Raw genomic sequence first — 21401 nt, 5'->3', positions numbered from 1 at the left:
GAAACTGACCACAGACAAAGTTAATCTAGTGGGCAGCAAGGGACTATTGGGGTTTGAGAATATGGAAGCAGACGTATGCCTGGTTCCGAAATGGTGAAGCTGGAAAACAGGTTAGTGGGAACTTTCCAGCAACACAGATGCTTTTCTGTTCAGAATTATGAATATTATCATCACTGATGAACTGCAGGGCTGGACTGGAAAGGGAGCTTTGCACACCTCTCATTTGTCCTGCCTGTATACCACCTGATAGAAAGCATTGATTCCTTTTACACACAAAGACACTGACGGCTCAAAGAGATTAAATGATTTATCTCTTAGATTTAAACTCAACAGCTTTCTCTTGCATCCAAAATCTTCGTATTAGAGTTTTTTTTTTTTCTCAGAAAAATTCCTCATAACAGTCATGGGGTATGGGTTGGTTCCTAGGGTTAGATTTATGACAGGCAGTTGTGGAGAGCTCTGTTTCCTGAATCAGAGAGAACAACAGATTGTTAAAGGCTTGAGATAGTCCACAGAAAAGAATCATCTGAGTTCCTTTAACATAGGATGCCCTATACTTATAAGAACACAGAATCTGTTTAAAGGTACATCACTCGATTCTCTGGTGACTCAAATAATGAGGAAAGATGGAGACTCTGTCTGAGGACTAGCACCTGGGTTAGTGTTTGGAACAATGAGAGTACACCTGCCAGTTGGCTGTCCTTTTGGTAGACAGAATGGAAAGAACAGAGATCAAAGAGAGAAAAGGAAATAAAAGCAAAGCAAAAGTGCTACTAAATATATTTTCTGGGAAATTCTAAACTACTTTGCACTATTTTTTTTCTTTCAAGTTTCTGGTGTTTGCTCTTTTGCATATTTCAAATTGGTGCACTAACTTCCCCAGTGAAAAAGACAAGACAGAAAGACTTGTTGTTGTTGTTGTTATTAATATTATTTGCCAATGGCCATCTTAAAATGTGGCCCTGAGACCAAGAAGCAGCTATGCCAAGATGGAGAATTAAGAAGTGTCCTGAGGCTTAGGTCTTGGAACAGAGACTCCTTCTGCTCTGTTTCCAGAGAAGAGGTCTCTTTTAACTATTACCCACACTACAATAAAATATTACATTCTTTCAACTGTTAATTCCTCTAATTACTATGTTTCAAAAGAGGAAAATAAAGCTGATTAAGTCTGGAGGAGGAGGGGGAAGGGTGCCCAGGGATGCAGACTATTGACTCTCATCCTAAACCTACTAAATCCAGTTCATCATTTGGGATGTGTGTGTGTATGTGTGTGTGTGTGTGTGTGTGTGTGTGTGTGTGTGTGTGTGTGTACACATGCACGCGTGCGTGTGTGTGGTGCCTGGGAATTGAACAGATCTGCCTCTTTCTGATCCAGATGACTAACTGGGGATTTCTGAATATCTGAAACTCCCTGCTTTAGAGCAATTGTTCTCAAAGTTGACTGCATGTTGGAATCACCTGAATAGACTCAAAATTACTGAAGCCTGGGCCCCAACCCCACCATTTACATTAACTTAGTTGTTGCGGCTATGATATTTCCCTCAGCTACAATATTAGAAACTTTAGAAAGATGTCGGGAAATTTAAAAGTTCCCTGGACATTCCAACAAGAACGAAAGATAGAGACCCTGTGCTCTGAGGACTGGCCCCTGTGTAAACTTTTGGGCCCAGCAGTTAGTGACTGTGGGGGATGGGTGCACACCCAGCAATGCTCACAGCTCTCTCCTGATCCTATGCTTGGGTTTGCTCCTGGCAGGACTCAGGGAACCATATGTAATGGAGGGAATCAAAGTCAGGTGGACATAGGAAGGCTGTGTGCAAGGCTGTATACCTTACCTGCTTGCTGTACTATCTCTCTAACCCAGCAAGTGACTTTTGACAAATTTTTCTTTTTAAAAACTTTTACTTTAAGCATTTGATTTCCGAAACTTTTATTTATATGTTTTGTACATAAAGCTTCCAACACCATAATCTCCACCAGTGTCAGTTCCCTCCATCATTGTCCCAGTGTCCCCTGCCCCACGACCCACTGTGTGAGCTTCCTACTGGAAATCAGCCCTCAGTTTTCTTTACACATTTCCTGTTCCCTTACCATGTCTCTTCATATCCCATATAAAAATCACTCGGGGTTGGAGTGATAGCACAGCGGGTAGGGCGTTTGCCTTGAATGCAGTAGACCCATGTTCCATTTCCAGAATCCCATATGGTCCCCTGAGCACCACCAGAAGTAATTCCTGAGTGCATGAGCCAGAAGTAACCCTGTGCATCGCTGGGTGTGATCTAAAAGCAAAATAAATAAATAAATAAATAAATAAATAAAATAAGAAAAGAAAAATCACTCTGTGCCTCTCCCTCTCCTTCTGACTAATTTTATTCAGCACAGTACTCTCCAGATCCATCCATGCAGCAGCACATTTTATGATTTATCTTTTCTTATAGCTTAGTAGTATTCCATTGGTCTGTGTCCCATAGGTTCTTTATCCAGTCATCTGTTCTTGGATTGTTTCCAAATTCTGGCTGTTGTGGATAGCACATGCAATGAACATGCAAATGTCTCTTTTGGATAAAATTTTTGGCCTTTTTAAAAACTTGGACTGACTCTGGATCTTGAATTAGAATTTGAAAACCCTACTCTCTTTGCCCAAGAAATTTGTCCATAACCTTGGTTATATAGGTCTACAAAATAGGTATAAAAATCAAACACTGATAATAATTATAAAGACATTTCTTTTTAAACCAAATTTTTACAACTCCCCCCTTCAGTTACTGTATTTCACTCTCCACATGTGAGGTCACGACCCACAACTTAAGAATACCCATACACTCAAGAGTACTTGAGCATTAAGATTAATAAATAAGGTTAACCATTATTATTTTTATGCTCATTTTGCCTAATTTCACAGGGAGACTTTTAATAAAGTGTAACAGTACTTCAATTTTCATCTTAGTAACTTCTTAAATTCTGAGTGTCTGAGTGTTTTATAATGATCAGTAAGCATTCTTCTCCTTTGTTCCAGAGTTGCTATCTCTGTCTTCTAGGATGTTTATTTTTCAGACTTTCTTATAATAGTAGTTTAGAACAAAAGGCAGCAAGTGATTCTATTTTTAAGACATACAGAAATGCAAAGGGATGGTGGAGAATATATCTCCCAACAATAGGTATTAAATTATAGTTTTTAGTAGATTTATGATCAATAAATACCTTTTTGCAAGTCATGTAAAAATTGATTATTTAAACAAGTTTCATTTTGTTTTGGGGCTATACATCACTATGCTCAAGGCTTGTGCCTGTTGCTTCACTCAGGGATTAGTCCTGGAGGTGTTCAGAGGACCGTATGCAGTTCCAGGGACAGAACCTGGGTTGGCTGTGTGCAAACCAAACACCTTATTTACTCTACTATATCTCTGGTCCCTACTTGGTCATTTCTGATAGAAAAAAGTAAGGTTTTTTTTTTTTTCTGTCAGATAGAAGAGGTAAATAACTTCCAGTCCAGGTATTCAGCTAACTTATTTTCATGAAATGAGAAGTTATATTAATACAAGTATGAGTGGGTTTTTTTTATCCTAAATAGCGGGCCTCCTGTGTTATTGTTTTTGTGTGTTGAATCTCATCCACTTCTATGTTACTTTCTCTGTGTGATTTGGTGTGGTGTGCTCTGACTGGAATTCCAGTATCGAGGAATTTGGAAACTTCAGGATCTCTGGTCTGGGCCAATGAGTTGACATGTCAGCAGCTGTGAGAGGTGGGTATCCCAGAGATTTATCCTGGGATTCCCTCCAGCTCAGGGAATTCTGGGAATTTCTTCCAGATGTACAGCAGGGAAGTGGAGACTGCCCATCCCCTCTCTGAAAGGACACCCAGGGTTCTTGACCTGACCTCTGAGTTACCTGAAAGTTTTGCAATTTGGTGTCTCTGTAGAGGATATTAGTGAAGTGGAGCTGAGCCACTGACTTAACTCTAGCTGTGGGTGCAACTGCCAGGGCTTTGGCAAGGTGGGACCCAGCTCACCCCCTTCAGAGTTTTCAGCTGTGGAAGTGTGTCCATGAAGTTTTGTTTCTTGGCTTTGTAGCAGTTTATTTTTACATTAATTTTGATAACCCTTTGCAAGTGTGCTTTCTTTGCTCTTGGTGATTCATAGACTGGCTATAAGGCAGGATAATGACCAAGATGGTATTCTGAAGAATGTTTCCATAGTATAATTTCATTTTATGAAAGTCTTCCTTTACACTGTGGATACAACCAGCCTGTCTATTTGCTTTCTTTAAATAAACCAGCTGATAGCTCAGCATATTTCTCTTCTGTGAGAGGCTTGTAGGTACAGTCTGTTTGTCACTGATATTTTTAGAAGGATGGGAGACTATTCAGCTGCCAGCTAGTGATGATACCTTATAATTGGATGATCTGTAGAATCCTAATGAATCACCAATTCAGGAACAAGTCACCGGCATCAGAGGTTGAACAAGAACAGGTTAAATCCTCTTGCTTTCCTCTAAGAGATTTACCCTGTAATTCCCCTGCAGTTCAGTTTAATGACCTCAGACTTCTGTGACGTTCTTCTCTGAACTGCTTGAGAACTGTCTTGAGAGAAGATTGTTTCTTGAGAATCTAAGTGTGAGCCTGCAATTCTGATGAAGCAAACAGTGAGCAAGTTTCCCTTGGACAAGGCCTGTCTTTTCCAGAGTAGTGGACTTTACCTCACAAATACCCTCATGACATTTTCATCTTCCCACCTACCTATGCCCATATGGGGCACTAACTTAATTTCCTCTCCCCTCTTCTGCCACTGTGGGATCTATAGAAGGCATAAGCCTGTTGCACTTGCCCTTTTAGTGAGATGATGAGCTTTCCTAGGCATTTCCCAGCAAAGTAAAGCTTAATGTTCGTGCAGGTAGGAGTGCCTCTCCCTCTCTCCCTTGGGTGAGATTGATTGAGAGATTTCAATTATTTATCAGATTTATAAACTACTCATCTTGCCAAGGTCTCCAGGCACATGGACAAGAGTCAAAATATTCATGAGTGATAATAATAAATAAATCCACCAAACTTAGATTCACATTCTGAAGGTTTTACATCAACTCTATTGGAAGCCTGGCCACATTGATTAAGAGCTTCCATTAAAACTTGGAGCGTTTTTTCTTTTCTTTTTTTTTTTCTATTTATAAAACATAACTATTTCCATGGTGGCAGGGGAGTTCTATATAAATCGAATCCAGTAGCAGGCAAGGGGAAGGAGCACATGACTTGCCATTTAGGCTAGTAGAAAGACCCCTCCTCTGGCATGCTCTAGCAGTCACTTCCACCCACCTCCTCACCCCCATTTTCTCTTTTTTTGATGAAGTCAAAAATAAAAGTGTATCCCCTGATGAGAAAAATAAAGGCAGATGCCAAGGAGAAAACAGCACACTTCTGACTGTGTTCAGCGTTAACAACACAAGTCGGTGAGGTCTTGCAGTGCTGATAGCCACTTAAATGGCAGCTTTGAATATTTCTCTCCATCTTTCTATACATCCTATTTCTCTACATAAACAGTAGCATCTAGGTAGGACAATATTCCTAATGTAAAGTTGCAGCCAAGTGATTGCTCTTGACATTCGCCTGATTTATAACTTCTTTCTCCTTCCATCTCACAGTCCATGCACACACCTAACTAATAGAAACCCCAACAGACTTGATCTATGCTTCCTAGTTTGGCAACATTTTTAGCAGTGTAAATTTTTTCTTCTCCTATACTATACTTGGTGTTGCAGCAAGACACTCTCTAATGGGAACAGGGAACAGCTAAAATAAAAACAACCAAAAGACTATATAATCCCATCTCCAAGGACCTTATTTCTTATTCTGTTGGACACCCCACTGACCAGGAGTCAGTGTTCATACTAGTTCGAAGCTAGTGTACTGGCTAGATAGAAACAAAATGTTATTCTTGGATTTTTTTCTTCTTCTCTCTTTTTATTTAGAAAAGAAAAGTTTCCTAGCATTTATGGGTGAGTCTTAATTTCAAAGATACGGTGGACGTTTTATGAGATGGTCTTGACAAGTAAATGAAAAAGATGTGTCTCTGGTGGAATTTTCACAGCAATCCTGTATTTGTATCCCTTTTTGCCAACATTTGTAAGAAGCTTCACACTGCTTATTTTTGGTCAGAGTATCAAGAGCTACAGTGTAAAATGCTATTTTTTAAAAAATTCTTTCTCTATTCTTTTCCTCTCTATTAATTTTTTTCCAAAGCAAAATAACTTTGATACTGTATTCTAGTGACTAAGCCTTATGTATGCAAAGCAAATGTGTAGCCCAAAAGAAGGAGACTGACTTTGAGAAGCCATATTTTAAAAGGGCAATCCCTGTTTGCTCTTTCACTGCCATGTACTCCAACATGTGTCCCTTGTTTTCTTGTTCTTTCTTTCCTTTTCTTTTTTCTTTTTTATTGGGGGGAGGAACATCTGATCCCTACTTTTACACTCAGGGATCATTCCTGACAGTGTTCAGAGGGCTATGCGGGGTGCTAGGGGTTGAACCCTGTTCAGGTGTGTGCAAGGCAGCCACCCTACCACTGTACTCAAACTTTGGCCTCCGCTTGCTCTCTCTAGCATGTGTCTCTCTTGAATGCTTATCTCTTTGCTTGTTTGCATATGTGCTCTTTCAAGTCCATATTCTTCTTTCAACCAGTATTCCTCAATTATTATCCTCTCATCTTTCTAAGTAATTGTTTTCAATAAAAATTTTCTTGCTCACAGAAAAATAATTTTAAAAAATAGAAAAATCCTTGGAGCTAGAAAGATAGTTGGCAGTGCTCAGAGGCCACATGGGGTGCTGGGGATCAAAACCTGGCCAGGCCTTTGGAAGATAAGCACACTACTCAATGTACTATTGCTCTGCCCCCTCACCCCTACTTATCAATTAAAGTTAGATACTCTCTTCTACTTTCTTATACTTCAAACTTAGCTTAAAGATTGAAAAAAAATTAGGTGCAGTGAGAAAAATGCCCCTTGGTGGAAACAGTACCAAGAATTTGCAAAACCACATGGGTCAATGTAGAAATGTCATTGATATGGAGAGTTCTTTGTTTTTTAAAGCCTGTTTTGTTTAAATAGAAGATGACATCCTGTTGTGAGGGTCTTTTTTATGTGACTGAACTCAAGTGATTCACCAAGCTGCCAACTAATCCCTTATTATGGTAATAGAGTCTTTCACTTTAACCTGGGACTCTCTTAGCTGGTAAAGTCATTTATAGCAAGGCTACTTGTAATGATTTTTTAATGGAAGACTTTTACCTAATACCTTGGAGAGTATTTTAAAAGTAAATAGTTGTATTAGAGAGAATTGCTTAAAGGATTATAAGATTGTCTAGGAAAAAATTGTTGGTAAGAAGGAATCGCTGGGTATGAGATTTAAGTTTTGCCAAATGAAGACTTTATGCTATTTGTCTCATTAACTACCAATTTATCTCCAGTCCGACAGGGAATTCTTGCTGAGCCAGACCTGTGGGCTTGCCAGGATTCGGTTTTTATAAAAAAAAAAGAAAAAAAGAAAAAAAGAAAAAAAACCCTTCATTTTAGAGATTTCTCAACTGAACATGCTTGAAATTTAGATCTCAGAAATATTTGTAAAAGCCTTTATGAAAGTGGGAGAAAGGGAAGGCAAAAGTTAGTTATGGAGTTGCAACCCCACTGTAGGGGCCAGAATTGTAAAACAGTTTTATGTGTTTCCTTGAATTCCCTCTTCTCAGTAATACTTATTGCTGTGATTGTAATTATGACAAAGTCTGTAGCCCGTTTTGCACTTTCACCATTTGAATGGAACCTGTGGATGTGGAAAAAATGATCCAGGAGCATCCTTTATTGAATGATCATGCCTCATGAACTGGAACACACTTTCCATTTTCATATAGCTCATGCCCAGGATGCTGTGGGTGTAAATGATAGTACCCTTGCAGTGTCATGTCACCATCAGGATTGTTAAGCAGTCTACAAAGGGACATTTTATATGCACAATGATTAACTTTGCTCTCTTGACAACGGTCTTTTATCAAAGTATATTTTCGCTGAACTGGTTTTAGACCTTAAATAATGTTCCCCAGCTTCATCAATCAGATGATTTACTCAGCTCAGCTCTGAATAATTCTCAGCTCTTTTTTTGAGTCAGTTTCACCTCTGGAGGATGTGTGTACTATTACTCCTTCCTGCTTTCCTTTACTAATTTACGTACATGCATCTGTATTTAAGTGTTGGGGTCATTTTACAGTGCCCCAGAAGCATATACAGTAGTAGAAACTTACAAAGCCGGGGCCAATTTTTTTTTCTTTTTGGGGGGAGGGGGTCACACCCAGCTATGCACAGGGGTTACTCCTAACTTTGCATTCAGGAATTACTCCTGGCGGTGCTCGGGGGACCATATGGGATGCTGGGAATCGAACCCAGGTCAGCCACTTGCAGGGCAAACGCCTTACCCGCTGTACTATCGCTCCAGTCCTAGCATTTTACATAGAGTTTGAAGGTGCTTTGTGACAGTGGAAATGCAAGGTCTTCACAGTTGCATGAGAGCACTACATCTAAACTTGTCTAGAAGTTAGTCCAAAGTGAAGATCATTAGAGAGGGCTTTGGAGTTTATAAAGTGTAGTTGGGAAGAAAGACAGGGAGAAAGAAGGTGGGAAGATTCCAGGTAGGAATTCCCCATCCTAAGACATGAATTTCTGAAGAAAGCTGTGGAATTCATATTCTTGCTTTGACCTTGGTTTGGCTAGAGAAGAGAATGGGGTGGAGAGAATAGGAAGAGAAACTGGAGTGGCTTTAGGTCATCCCCTGAAGGCTGCTATCATCTCCCATGGATAGAAATGAATCTGAAGAACTGATAGACAAGTATCAACAATGGTATTTTGTAGAAATACAACATACAGGGGCTGGAGCAATAGCACAGCGGGTAGGGCATTTGCCTTGCACATGGCTGACCCAGGTTCGATTCCCAGCATCCCATATGGTCCCCTGAGCACTGCCAGGAGTAATTCCTGAGTTTAAAGCCAGGAGTAACCCCTGTGCATCGCCGGGTGTGACCCAAAAAGCAAAAAAAAAAGGAAATACAACATACAAAATGCATGTTGTAGAAAGCAGACTGAGGGTAGTGAGAGGAGGTTAGAGGAGGAGCCTGCAGATGAGACTGATAACAAAGTTGACTATGGCCAAATCATTTAGATAAGGATAGCAGAATCTAAAGATTGAAAAATAGGAGTAAGTGAGTGAGTGTGTATGTGTGTGTGTGTGTGTGTGTGTGTGTGTATGTGTGTATGCACGTGTGCATGTGGCTATGTATGAAGAGAAAGATGGGGCTTTCATTCTGATTTATGTTTTTGGTATACTTTTTAAAAACTATTCATTTATGTGACACAAACTCGATAAATACTTCTTCATTTGGTCTCATATGCAAGGACTTTGCTCTTTGCAACATCTCATGATGTTGGGGCAGAAGGATGTACAGTAATTAGTTTGTTAACTAAGTGCTGTCTGCAGACAAGGATGAAAAAAATTCTAATATCCAAAATCAAAATTCTAGAGTACAATCCATTTGAGCTATTAGAATTTAAATTTAGATTGGAAAAACATAAGCCCTTTGGGCCTTGATGACATCTTGAGTGCTTTTTCCTTCGTGGGGTTTAGTTACTTTGAGAATTGAACATTTGTAAAATATTTTTGGAAAACCCATTTATACAGTAGAAATCACTTTCTCTAGGAGGTTGTAGAGATAGAGAGGAACTTGAAATTCATAAATACCATTTAATTCAAGTTCCTGCTTTTTGTGAGAGAAGGCCCCTTCTTTTTCCTTTCATTGTATTTCTCCGGAGACCTATAAACAGATGATACTAGCAGTAATCTAAGAATATGCATAACATTGCAGAAGTTTTTAAAGGATTTTCTTCATTTCTTTCCCCCGTTTAAACAATAAGAATATTAGATCTAAAACCACAATCATGCACAGAGATCAAACCAGCTATTTTCTGGAGTTGGTTGTTTGTACTCTTTCAGCTATTTTTATTATCTACACTGGTTAACAGGCTGAGGATCTGTGTCCTAAATCTAAATGCATGTAATCACCGGTTTGTGTAAGTTCACAAAATAAATAAGTGACCATGGGTCTCTCTTGCCTGCCATGTGCATTTGGTGGCCATGAGCCTATTCCCCAACTTAGCCTGCAGTCACTGCCAACAGATGCCGGGAGGAGGGAATAGGGCCAACAGGCTGTTTGGTGATCAGTTGCCATTTATTCTATTTTCCCCACGTGCCTGTTCGAGTCTCACTAAGAGCCACATTTCAATCTCACACTGCCCCTCATTCCTGTTTTCTCCTGTCACACATGCTAGTCTCTTGCATGCTGTGTCTTGACATTCTGTGTCTTGCAGCCTTGGTCTAGAGCCCAGCCTCCAAGCATTGGAGGTAGCACCTACACTTAGGTGAGGTACCACAATCAACAGATGAAAGCCCTTCCTTCCCAGGGAAGCTCTTGTAAGATAAGACAAAGATCTCTTGCAGCTAGGAGGTCTGCTCAAGGGCAGAAATACCATCTACGGGTGTGTTTCTCCTTTCCTTAGTCCAACAACTGTCTTAGATTTACTTACTTTTAAATACTCTTTCTAGTCATTTTGTGTGGACACAATAAGAGATACATTAAGCTTATAGGGTGGCTCTCCTGGGGACATCTCACTATAGTTCCCAGACTACAGTGCTCAGGCCAGATTAGTCTTTCCCAACCCTATCAGGGTCCTATCCAGTTGTTACTCTTTGGATCATGACAGAATTTGTCCATGACCATGCTTTTAACGTATAGCTAAGTATTATGGCGCTTGTCTTGGCCTGTTTTGATGCCAGAGTAACTACAGCTTGCCCTGAGTCCATCCAGTCCCTCATAGGAACCCTGCTATTGGGGTGCTAGGAACTAAGAGCACCTGAGGCTTTTGTTGAGAAAATAGATGTCCAGAGTGAATGTTATTCAGGGTCAATTAACTTCCAAGTTACAAAAGACATTAACTGTCTTTCTGTGTCTATACAAAAAAGGACATTGCTCTAAAGTAACTATGCAAAGGACATAAAGAGAAGAAAAAAGCAATATTTCACTTACAAATACAAATCCACTGTCCTTAGAACGATCTCACTTTACAAGTCAACAGAGTTTGCTTTGGGGATAAAGGAGATTGACCAATTGGGGAAGCAGAGCACAGAGAAGAGATTAAAGATAAACAGAGAGGAATGGGAGTGCTTCCGGAGCACTGTGATGGGTATAACCCAATAAATCTAAGCTCCCTATGGGAGAAAGGACAAACCAATATTATCCTACAAGTTCATTTCCAGAATGTATGGAGAAAAGAGTGTGGTCACAATGTTGAATAACTATAGCAAGTCTTCACTTAATGTCATTGATGAGTTCCTTGGAAATTGACTTTAAGCAAAATGGTATGCCGAGAAAGCATTTTGCATATGCTAAAGACATAAACAAGAATTGAAATTCTACTGCATTTTCTGCTTATACTAAAAAACCCCACCAAAGTTCTAAATAAAGACCTAAAACTTTGCAAATATAAAACAATCATATATATCCTATTCTTTATTCATTTTTCCCAACCCTCTCATTCCAGCTCAGGATTCTGGGGCTCTAGGTGAGACCCAACCCTGGACTGTGCCCAACCCTTCAATGGGAGGGTCCACTCACTCACACATATGTGCAGCTATTCATACTGGGACAATCAAGACACATCAATGAATTTCACATGCTCTTCTTGTGACATGCGAGGAAATTCAGAGAACTTGGAGAAAACTCATGCAGATATAGGGAGAATATGCAAACACACACACACACAGTAGTCCCATCTGGAATCAATTGTTCTCATGAAAGTTGCAATAAAATGGCATTATTTATGAATTGCTATAATAATCTTTGTAGTCAAGAAGCTTCTTTATGACTCAAGGACCAATATTGTTCAGGGAAAGAGTTACTGCTGTGAGGATTCAGGGGGAAAGATGGCTGGCTTAGGCTTTTAAAACTTCTTTATAGAAGAGTAAATTTCTAGTAGGACCTTCATAGAAATAGTCTATGGAAACTGCCAGGTTGAGAAATACCCAACCCTAGTGTTTATGACATGTGCTTTTTGTCTGTTGTGTATTACTTCTTTTTATGAAATTTTTATTCGTTAATAACTTAAACTACATTAGAAAAATGTACTGAAAGCTTTAGTTGTAGGGCTGTTTTTAAAATATCTACTTCATGGGGCCAGAGAAATAGAACTCCAGTAGAGATATTGCCTTATCTGCAGTCAATCCTAGTTCAATTCCCAGTACAGCATATGATCCCCCAAGGATACCAGCAATGACCCCTGAGCATTGAACTCCATAAAGGTTAAGCCCTAAGCACAACTAGGTGTGACACAAAAACCTAAAACCAACCAAACAAAACATCAGTTTCAAGAGTCAGTTATTGCTAGAAAGGGTGAAGAAAAAGGTCATTCACTCACTTCATTCTCAGTCAAATTGGTGACTGACACTTAAAGCTTCTGCCCTGACAGTATACAGCAGAATTTATTCCAACTTTGTTCAGGGAGTTTAAAACTATCTTAGAAACATGCCCACACAGTCCAAAAAGTCTCACAGGACTCTGAAGAAAGCCAAGACATGTGGAGTCAAACCTCTAGTCCCTTACATTGTGCCCTGCTAACCCATTTCAACTAAGAATTACTTTCTCAGAGTCCACTGTTCTTATCAAGTTTAAAATCTTGTCTTTCAAAAAGAAAATTAACCACCCTGATATTTACTAATCCAAAAATATATCTGTGTTTTCCATGCTTTTACTTAACACTCTTCACAAGCTCCAGAATTAGATGAGGAAGATGGGCACAAAGTGGTGATGAACAAGTTTGTCTACATGTGTGGTAGTGATTCCAGGATTCCAATCTGGGCAGATACCAGTGACTTGCAATGAATGTCCAGTGTTATCTGGCCTCTTAGAGTTTCATTCAAGATTAACCTGTCAAAGCACAAGAAAGCCACTGTAAGGGTCAAGGGGAGAGCTCAAAGGGGGCAGTGTGTGTGCATCAGGACAGGGCTCCACCACATCATCTATCTGACCTTTACCTGAACACTGTTAAGAATGACCCCCAAACATGGAGTCTGGGATAACCTCTGGGCATGACCAGGAATGACCAAATATAAACAAGCAAAACCAAAGAACCAGAATTGCTCTAGGACTATTCCTGGATCTATGCTCAGGAGTAACCTCTGGTGATGCACGGAGGACCATCTGCAGTGTCAGTAACCCTTATAGTAGCTCTCTTTCTGCTACACTCCTAGTCCCCAATAACGCATTTGGGGGTTGGTTTGGGATTATTTTTATGCACAGTGCCTCGCTGACCATGTTGTCCCCACAATCAACACCACATGCAAGCCATACATCCTGGTCCTCTGACTTATCTCCTCAGCCCTTGAAACACTGGGATTTTTGTTGTTACTGAACATCTTAAATGAAAAAATTTTCATATTTCTCACCAAAATTTAAAATGTTGATTCTTGGTTTGGCCGATGGATGGGGGTGGGTTGAATAGAAGACCATAAAAGGCATACATTAATGATTTAGCAGACTGCTTAATTTCCCTATCTGTGTAACAGAGAAACAGCTTGATCAATACCTTCAAGGTCATTGTTGATATTGTTTCTATGTCAGCTAGTCTTTTTTTAGGGCTTGAAAGCCATCCTAATCATCCATCCTGATAGAGGTAATTCAAGGAGATATGGTTTTGAGTAGAGCCAATGAGATGTTGAAGGAGGAAGAATAAGAAAACAGTGCTGGAGATTTGAAGGGAAATTTACAACAGAGTTTTGAAGAGTTGAAAGAATCATTTGATTCAAGACAGAATGTAGGAAGTTTATAAAATTCAGTGTAAATGCCTTTCCTTTTCAGTTATTTCTGCATCAAACTTTAGTTAGCTCTTTCCTTGAAAATGTATCATTGTATTCTTGGGATTTGCCTAGTGGTGTCACACCATATTACATCTATTTAACATTAACATTTACTAGCTACACTAGGCTTTTCAACAAAAACATTTTGCCCCAGCATGTGAGGCCAGCTTCCAAGCCATGAAGCCAACCTCCTAGTACTTATTTCTACTATTCTTGGGTGTTACATCAAGTAAGCTCTGGTTGGATGACCCACTCGGGAGGGGAGATATGTGCTGAAAGTAGACTATAGATTGAACACGATGGCCACTCAATACCCCTATTGTGGACCACAACATCCAAAAGGAGAGAGAGAGAACAAAAGGGAATGCCCTGCCACAGAGGTGGGGAGGGGGGGAAGAGGGGATGGGATTGGGAGGTGGGAGGAATACTGGGTTCACTGGTGGAGAATGGACACTGGTAGAGGAAGGGGTGATCAAGCATTGTATGAGGGAAACACAAGTATGAAAATGTGTAAATCTGTTACTGTACCCTAATGGTGAGTTAATAATAAATAAATTAATAAACTAACTAATTAATTAATTTTTTAAAAAGACATTTTGCCTAACAAATGACAGAAACACGTAGGCTTCTTATTTCTTCTGCTGAACAGGATGAGTTAGGAAGCACTCCATGAAAAGAACTGTGATAATTGTTCCACTCAGCAGTTAAAGTAGTAACTGAAAGATGGGGGGAGTTTCCTTTATAACCCATCCTCCTAGAGACTGTTTCCTCAGTCATCTCTTTATTTGAGACTTTTAATCAGAATTAGTTAGATAACTCTTGAAGTTTACTGGTTGTGCCTTGCTATTTGATTATTTTTTCATATCTTGATCAAAATAGAAAACAAAGAGAACACCCCCACAAAAAACAAATCCCCTCAGACATTTCAAAGCAAATATATATATATATATATATGTATGTATATATGCAATATGAATGAGTTCTCCTGGATGTGGGTATGTGAGGTATAGATATTTTGGAAAGTTCCAGAGAGCCCATGCTGATCCAGTCAAAATAGCATGTTTTCAAATGTTTTTGTGACCACGGTATTTCCTTTCTATACATTGCCCTTAGAATAGTGTTTTGTTATCAATTTAGAACAAAACCAGTGAAGAAATTCCCATTTCTAATTGAATTTTACCATCCTATGATTTTACCACTCTGAAGATTAGAATGTAATATTTGAGAGAACAAGGCTTTTTATTTTTTTTTCACAACTATCTCTGAGTCTGAAATACTTGGTCTGTAATTCAACTCAAGTCTGAAATATGTCTAGACACTTTCAACATATGTAACCACTTGGAATATGGTAAAACAACAAGAAAACACTTAGTTTTAGACAGAAATTTATTTCTCTTAAGCTTGTCAATGAGCAGACAGGCATTTGAGGGGAAGTTTCTTTACCCTATGATTTCTCAGCCTGGAAACATAGTTATTTTTACTCCATTTTCCAATCATGGAATGTGCAAAAGAAAATCTGATTGTTTCTTAATTAAAAGCTGCTCAATTTTTGCCATAATTCCACTGCAGAATCTGAGGAACAGTTAATTATAATTACTTAATGAGACAGATCCCAATTTTCAGTAGATCATGACCCTTCATACACTGAAAAGTGTTCACATTTTTATTTGATTAACATTCGATTACCACACTTCAAATAAGTTTTGTATTATACTGAACTGATCATGAAGTGAACTTTTTCTCTTCATAAAATAAAAAGTACCAATGTTATTCTTATGACTTGTTAGCTCCATGATGTCAGTTTTATTTTATAAATAAAAACCTCAGTTAAAATATTTATTGGATTTTTTTGAAGTGACTAAACTAATAGAAAATCACTAAATATCATTGTCAGCTGAATTCAAATTAAAATCCCATTATTCCAAGTCTACTATTTTCTTTCACAATAACAACAATACTACTAATAATATATTTTTTCTGAGCAATCATTACTTTAAGCCATATGAAATTATCATTTGTCTTTGTTAAAACAATGGTCAAATACAGGCATATTGTTTCTGTTTAAACCTGCTCTTTGTCCTACATTGTGGTCTCCACTCTGGATGGCTTCACACACAGGTACATTTCCAGGCCTATGTCCTCCTTGTCCAACAACTGATTTTCAGGTGTGTTGACTGTCTTGTCCATTCTTGTCCCCTCTTGACTGCACAGGCACTTTGACACACTCACTCACCACCTCAGACTCTTTGCAAACCCAGTGAGACCATAGCGAAGGCCAGCAGAGTCAAACATGGCACTGTCTTACTTCTGCATGTGATGAAGCATTGAAAAGTGGGAACATATGTCAGGTCCTGCCCAAGGTCTTAGCAGGAAAAAGCTGCTCTTCTCAATTCCCAAACCCTCATATGACAGGAGGGGACTTTGTGATCCTGGGAAGAGCTTCCTCTGGAGAAGAAGTCCTTTTCAGTGTCTGACTCACTGTGTTGTCACTCTGCATCTTTTTTTTCTTCAGTTTTCCTCTCTTATGTCATGCCCAAAGTTTCCTCAGATCCTGACTTTTGTTACTGAATACATCTTCTTTCTCTAAGAGCCACTTATGCAATCCTTCTGGGGATATGGAGATTTGGCTGCTCACCAGGGGGCCAAAGAATGGCCTTAGGTCACTTCTCTCACACTCACCACCCAGCCCCACTGGTGGCTTCATGACACAAACAGAGAAAATCTGGCTCCACCCAACTCTTTTGCTATCCTCCTAAGGTAGGCTTCTTCTGTTGCTGTTCATAACCATCATCATTGAAGCAGTTTGCTTCCTTGAGATGTTAACTATACTTCTAGTATAAATGAAGGAGAGTAACAAGGAAGCACTCTTGACATGACTTTTTAATATAAGAATAGAGGTCCTGCTTCCAGATCTCTAGTTGTGTCTCAATGCCAAAATTCTATCACATGTCCACCTTAGCTTCACAGGATGCTAGGAAATCAATATATTGATTTTTCCCTTCAAGGGTAGAGGAAGATATGGGACAAGATTCCAGAATTCCACAATGTCTGCCAAAGGTCAGGTAGAGACCAAAGAGAGAGTGCAATAAACTGGTTTGAAAACTATATTAATCTGTAATGTCATTGGATTATAATCTATTTTCTATTTCTGAAAGTTCACAAACTTGTTGATTCATAACATTAATTTAGGGAGCAATTGATTTGGTGGCCTGTCAGGTCTTCGATTGCCAAGTCAATTATAATGGAAACAAGATAGGGTAGCACTGTAGCACTGTCGCCCGTTGTTCATTGATTTGCTCAAGCGGGCACCAGTAACATCTCTATTGTAAGACTTGTTGTTACTGTTTTTGGCATATTGAATACGCCACGGGTAGTTTGCCAGGCTCTGCCATACGGGTGGGATACTCTCTGTAGTGCCAATCATAGTGTTAATATATATGGTATACCAGAGTATGTGTTTATATGTATTATATGTAATATATATAAACTTTTTGTTTGGGGGCCCTGTTGTGGTATGGCCCCCACAGGGCTAACCACTGATTCTGCATTGTCACTCTGCATCTGCTGGGATCACTCCTGGACAGACTTGGGTGGTCCTATGGGGTGCCGAGCATTGAACGAGGTTGCCCTCTCTAGCCTGTTCCTACGACCCCCAACCTACCCCCTTTCTGAGGTCAGCAGGCTTCCTTGGATCTGATCTGTTGGGCTGGTGCCCCATAATTTCCTTAGTCTGTGGGATGGGGGAAAGGGTGAATGAGACATGTTGACAGCAGGACCCCCATGTTTGTGCTTTGCCAGTGACACCTTCGGCTTACCTTCTCCCGGGGACTGCGTTTGGTGTTATAAAATTCCTTAGCCTGGTTTTCAGTTTGAGGGATATACCACTTTGATGGTGGGCAGCTCTGGAACAGAATTTTTTTTTTATTTTTGGGTCACACCCAGTGATGCGCAGGGATTACTCCTGGCTCATGCACTCAGGAATTACTCCTGGCGGTGCTCAGGGGACCATATGGGATGCTGGAAATCGAAACCAGGTCAGCTGCATGCAAGGCAAATGTCCTATCCGCTGTGCTATTACTCCAGCCCTTGGAGCAGAATTCTTGTACTTGGGTCTTTTTTAACCCTTAAAGTGAAGTAGCTTTTTTTTGGTTGTCTTTTCCTTTTTTTAAAGTATAGAGACTGGAGAGATAGTACAGTGGTTAGGATTCTTGTCTTGCATGAAAATAGGTTGATAGGATTCACACTTCACCATATTAAGAAACAAACTTTCAAAGATGTTTCAAAGAAATCTCATGAAAACTGTTGATGAATTGTGTAATTTTTACTTCTTTTGAGTAAAGCCGAATTACCCCCCACTTGCCCAAACATGCTGGGAATGTTTTATTGGCTTAATTTTGATTCCTATATGAGCTTTTATAAATTTACACCTGGTGTTTCTTTTAAGTATACAATAAATAATATTCCATTGCATATTAATAATATCCCAGTAAGAATATTAAAACAATTTGAGCACCAATTTAAGAAAAATGCTTAAGCTGGGAAAATATGTAAGGAAAAGAGGTAACGACAACATAAGACAAGCAATTGCATCAAAGTTCTTCTCACTAGACAAATGTGACCTATATTCTGTTTTTAGAAATAAAGTTTTATTGGAATATGACCAGTTCATTTTTTGCATGCTGCATGGCACTTTTATACTAAATAAGTAAAGATCCAGACCAAATAATTAGGTCATCATTATTGAAAGTGTGCCAGACACATTATATGATCTGTACTTTTTGTGTCACAGCAGAGCCTGGCAAGCTACCCATGGTGTATTCGATATGCCAAAAACAGTGACAAGTCTCACAATGGAGACGTTACTGGTGCCTGCTTGAGCAAATCATTGAACAACAGGACAACAGAGCTACAGTGCTACTTCTTGTGTACTAATTTATTTAATCTGTGCCCCAGCCTTGATTTAACAATTGAGGACACAGAAACAAGTTGAGAAAAATTGCTCTATTTTCCTGTGGATCCTTTGAGTTTTGGATCTCTGTTCTGACCCTTCTTATATCTTTCCAGCAGCCAGATTTTGCACATCAACTATTCTCTGCCTTTACAATGATTAAGGGGAACAGAAGCATGAGAGGTATTTGTAGATCTAAGAAAATATGGACACTAGACAAAATTAGGACAAATCTTTTTCAACTTACCAAATTTATCCTGTGCCTTTCAGACTGTCTCAGAAACTTCTTTTCTCAACCTTCTCATTTCATAAGCAGGTGGGGTGAATGGGGTAGGGGGGATGGATGAGGATAGTAGTTGAAGCAATATAGGTTGAAAACTGGGTCGCTTTTGTGAAATCATTCTTCTTTGCCAATATTATTTTTGAATTCTGTCTCAGAATTAAAAAACAAACAAGCAAAGAAATGATGTGGAACAATCTGTGGCAGATGGTTATATCAGCTCTAGGTGAATTTTTGTCGTTATACTCTGGAAAAAAGAATCTATTCCTTCGGATAATCATCTGTTATTTTTGCTCACTGCCAACTGTGAAGATGGTGGTTATGTTGGTTTGGGGTAATGATTTTCTCTCCCTAAAGATTAGCACCTTCATTTGAATTCTGTGGAATTTTATGGGCCCAAGATGAAGGGACATTTTCAGTCTATAATCCCTTGTTGTGTGTGTGATCTCTGATGAAAGAATCAATATTATGTATCCTGCTACATATTCTAAACAGAGAATTGAACAGTTCACTTGGGGTGGGAGAGATGAGATAAAACAGGTTTAAAGCACAAACTTGCCTTCTCAAGGATTTGCTCATCTGGAAGATACAGCACTAAATAGCTGAAACCATGGTGTTCATTACCAAAGCATGTTTCTAATTAATTTATTTTATGTTAATTAGGTTTATAATTATATAGTAAAACATTTACTTTTTCCCTCAAGAAATTGACTAAATCTTCTGAAGGGGCTTTGTGATTGCAATTTAGGTGCAATTACCCAGTTAAATTTAGAGTTTGGTTCATTTGGCTGCTGTTAAAAGATCCTAGATAGGCAGAAACTTGCAATGCCTCAGAACTAAATATGGACCTATAAAGGGAGACTGGAGACCCACCTTGGCCTTTGCACAGTTGGGTCAGATATCTTGAAGAATTGCAAGCTGGATATATATCCATCCATCCATACATACATACATATACACACACACATACACACATATATAGTGGGATAGTGGGATTATACATTTCTGTAATTGTGGATGAAGGTAAAATCCTTTTGCATGATATTTTTTGTGGTTCTAGAACTAGAACTGAGGAATTAGAATGAAATGATTTCCCACATTTTCCACCAGGGAGTGAACTCCTTGGCACTTGCCAGTCTTCAGACATAGGAGGATCCTACCAGCCCGCAGCTACCACTTTGGCATTTAAGACAGCTGAGAGCAGGGGCGGGAGCTAGGAGAGGCAGCTCTTGGATTTAGCTCCATGGCTCAGTACAGCCCTCCTCCAGCACCTCCAGGGGTTTGAACTCTGTCTGGTTGAGCCCAATACTTTTGGAGAATGTAAAGATGGAATTTCCAAGCAAAGCTCCCTTGTGTTATTTTATAATTTCATAACTTAGCACAAAAATACATTTACAACCCCTGGCTAAATATGCAGTTGAAGGTGATCACTTACAATGACCTGCTGACCAACTGTGGCCATGGCTAGAGGACATGCTGAACTGATAGTGGCCATGGTTAGTTCACGTGCTGAACTGACCATGGCTGTGGTTAGTTCACATGTTGAGCTGACTGTGGCCATGTCCAGTGCATACTGCTCTTGACTATGAATAGAAATCTGCAAAGCACCAAGAGGGATTATTTAGTTATGAACAGATGGCTCGAGCATCCCAGGAACACACCTGAGAGTAGCGCAGCCAAGACTGAACCACTTTACTGTCTCCTTGCTTCTTGAAGCATTTATTTCTTAGTAGATAAGAAGTCCTTGTTTTGTAACATACTGCAGAAATGATCCCTGAAAGTATAGTCTTAAGAAGTCCTTGTTTTGTAATGGAAGCCCAGGAAGGTTTTATCTTAAAGTGCAAAACTGAGTTATATAAGATAATTTTAGAATACAATTTGGTGTCTTATCATGATGGGGTGTGCTTTATTACTGCAGGATTAATAAGTGACATACGTCTGGATGTTGGTGACCTGTCTGATGTTTAAAAATAAAATAAAATAAAAAATAAATAAATAAAATGCCCTTAATGGAGGGGCTGTAGAGTGTGCTTGTCTTACATGCAGCCGAACTGGTTTCAATCCCTAACACACATATGTTCCCCTAGCCTCACCAGGAATTATCCCTGAGTGCAGAGCCAGAGAGAAGGAAGCACTGAACCAAAAAAGAAAAGGGTTTTGTCCTAGTAGAAATAAATGGGCCAAGCTCTCTGTTATCCAGGATTTTTGAAATAGGTCATCTGCTCCTTTATAAGGGGTGTGCGT

The 21401-nt window shown here is 39.4% G+C and overlaps 1 protein-coding gene and 1 pseudogene across 7 annotated transcripts in view; one reads left to right on the top strand and one right to left on the bottom strand.

Annotated features, from left to right (window-relative positions):
* Positions 1-21401, top strand: part of NTRK2 (neurotrophic receptor tyrosine kinase 2) — a 398774-nt gene that overhangs the window by 111346 nt on the left and 266027 nt on the right. The window lies entirely within an intron of this gene.
* Positions 20863-20947, bottom strand: LOC129401203 (small nucleolar RNA U3; annotated as a pseudogene).

The sequence above is a fragment of the Sorex araneus genome, chromosome 1, assembly GCF_027595985.1.
Source record: "Sorex araneus isolate mSorAra2 chromosome 1, mSorAra2.pri, whole genome shotgun sequence".
NCBI classification, from domain to species: domain Eukaryota; kingdom Metazoa; phylum Chordata; class Mammalia; order Eulipotyphla; family Soricidae; genus Sorex; species Sorex araneus.
This window is presented reverse-complemented; position numbering and strand designations above follow the sequence as displayed.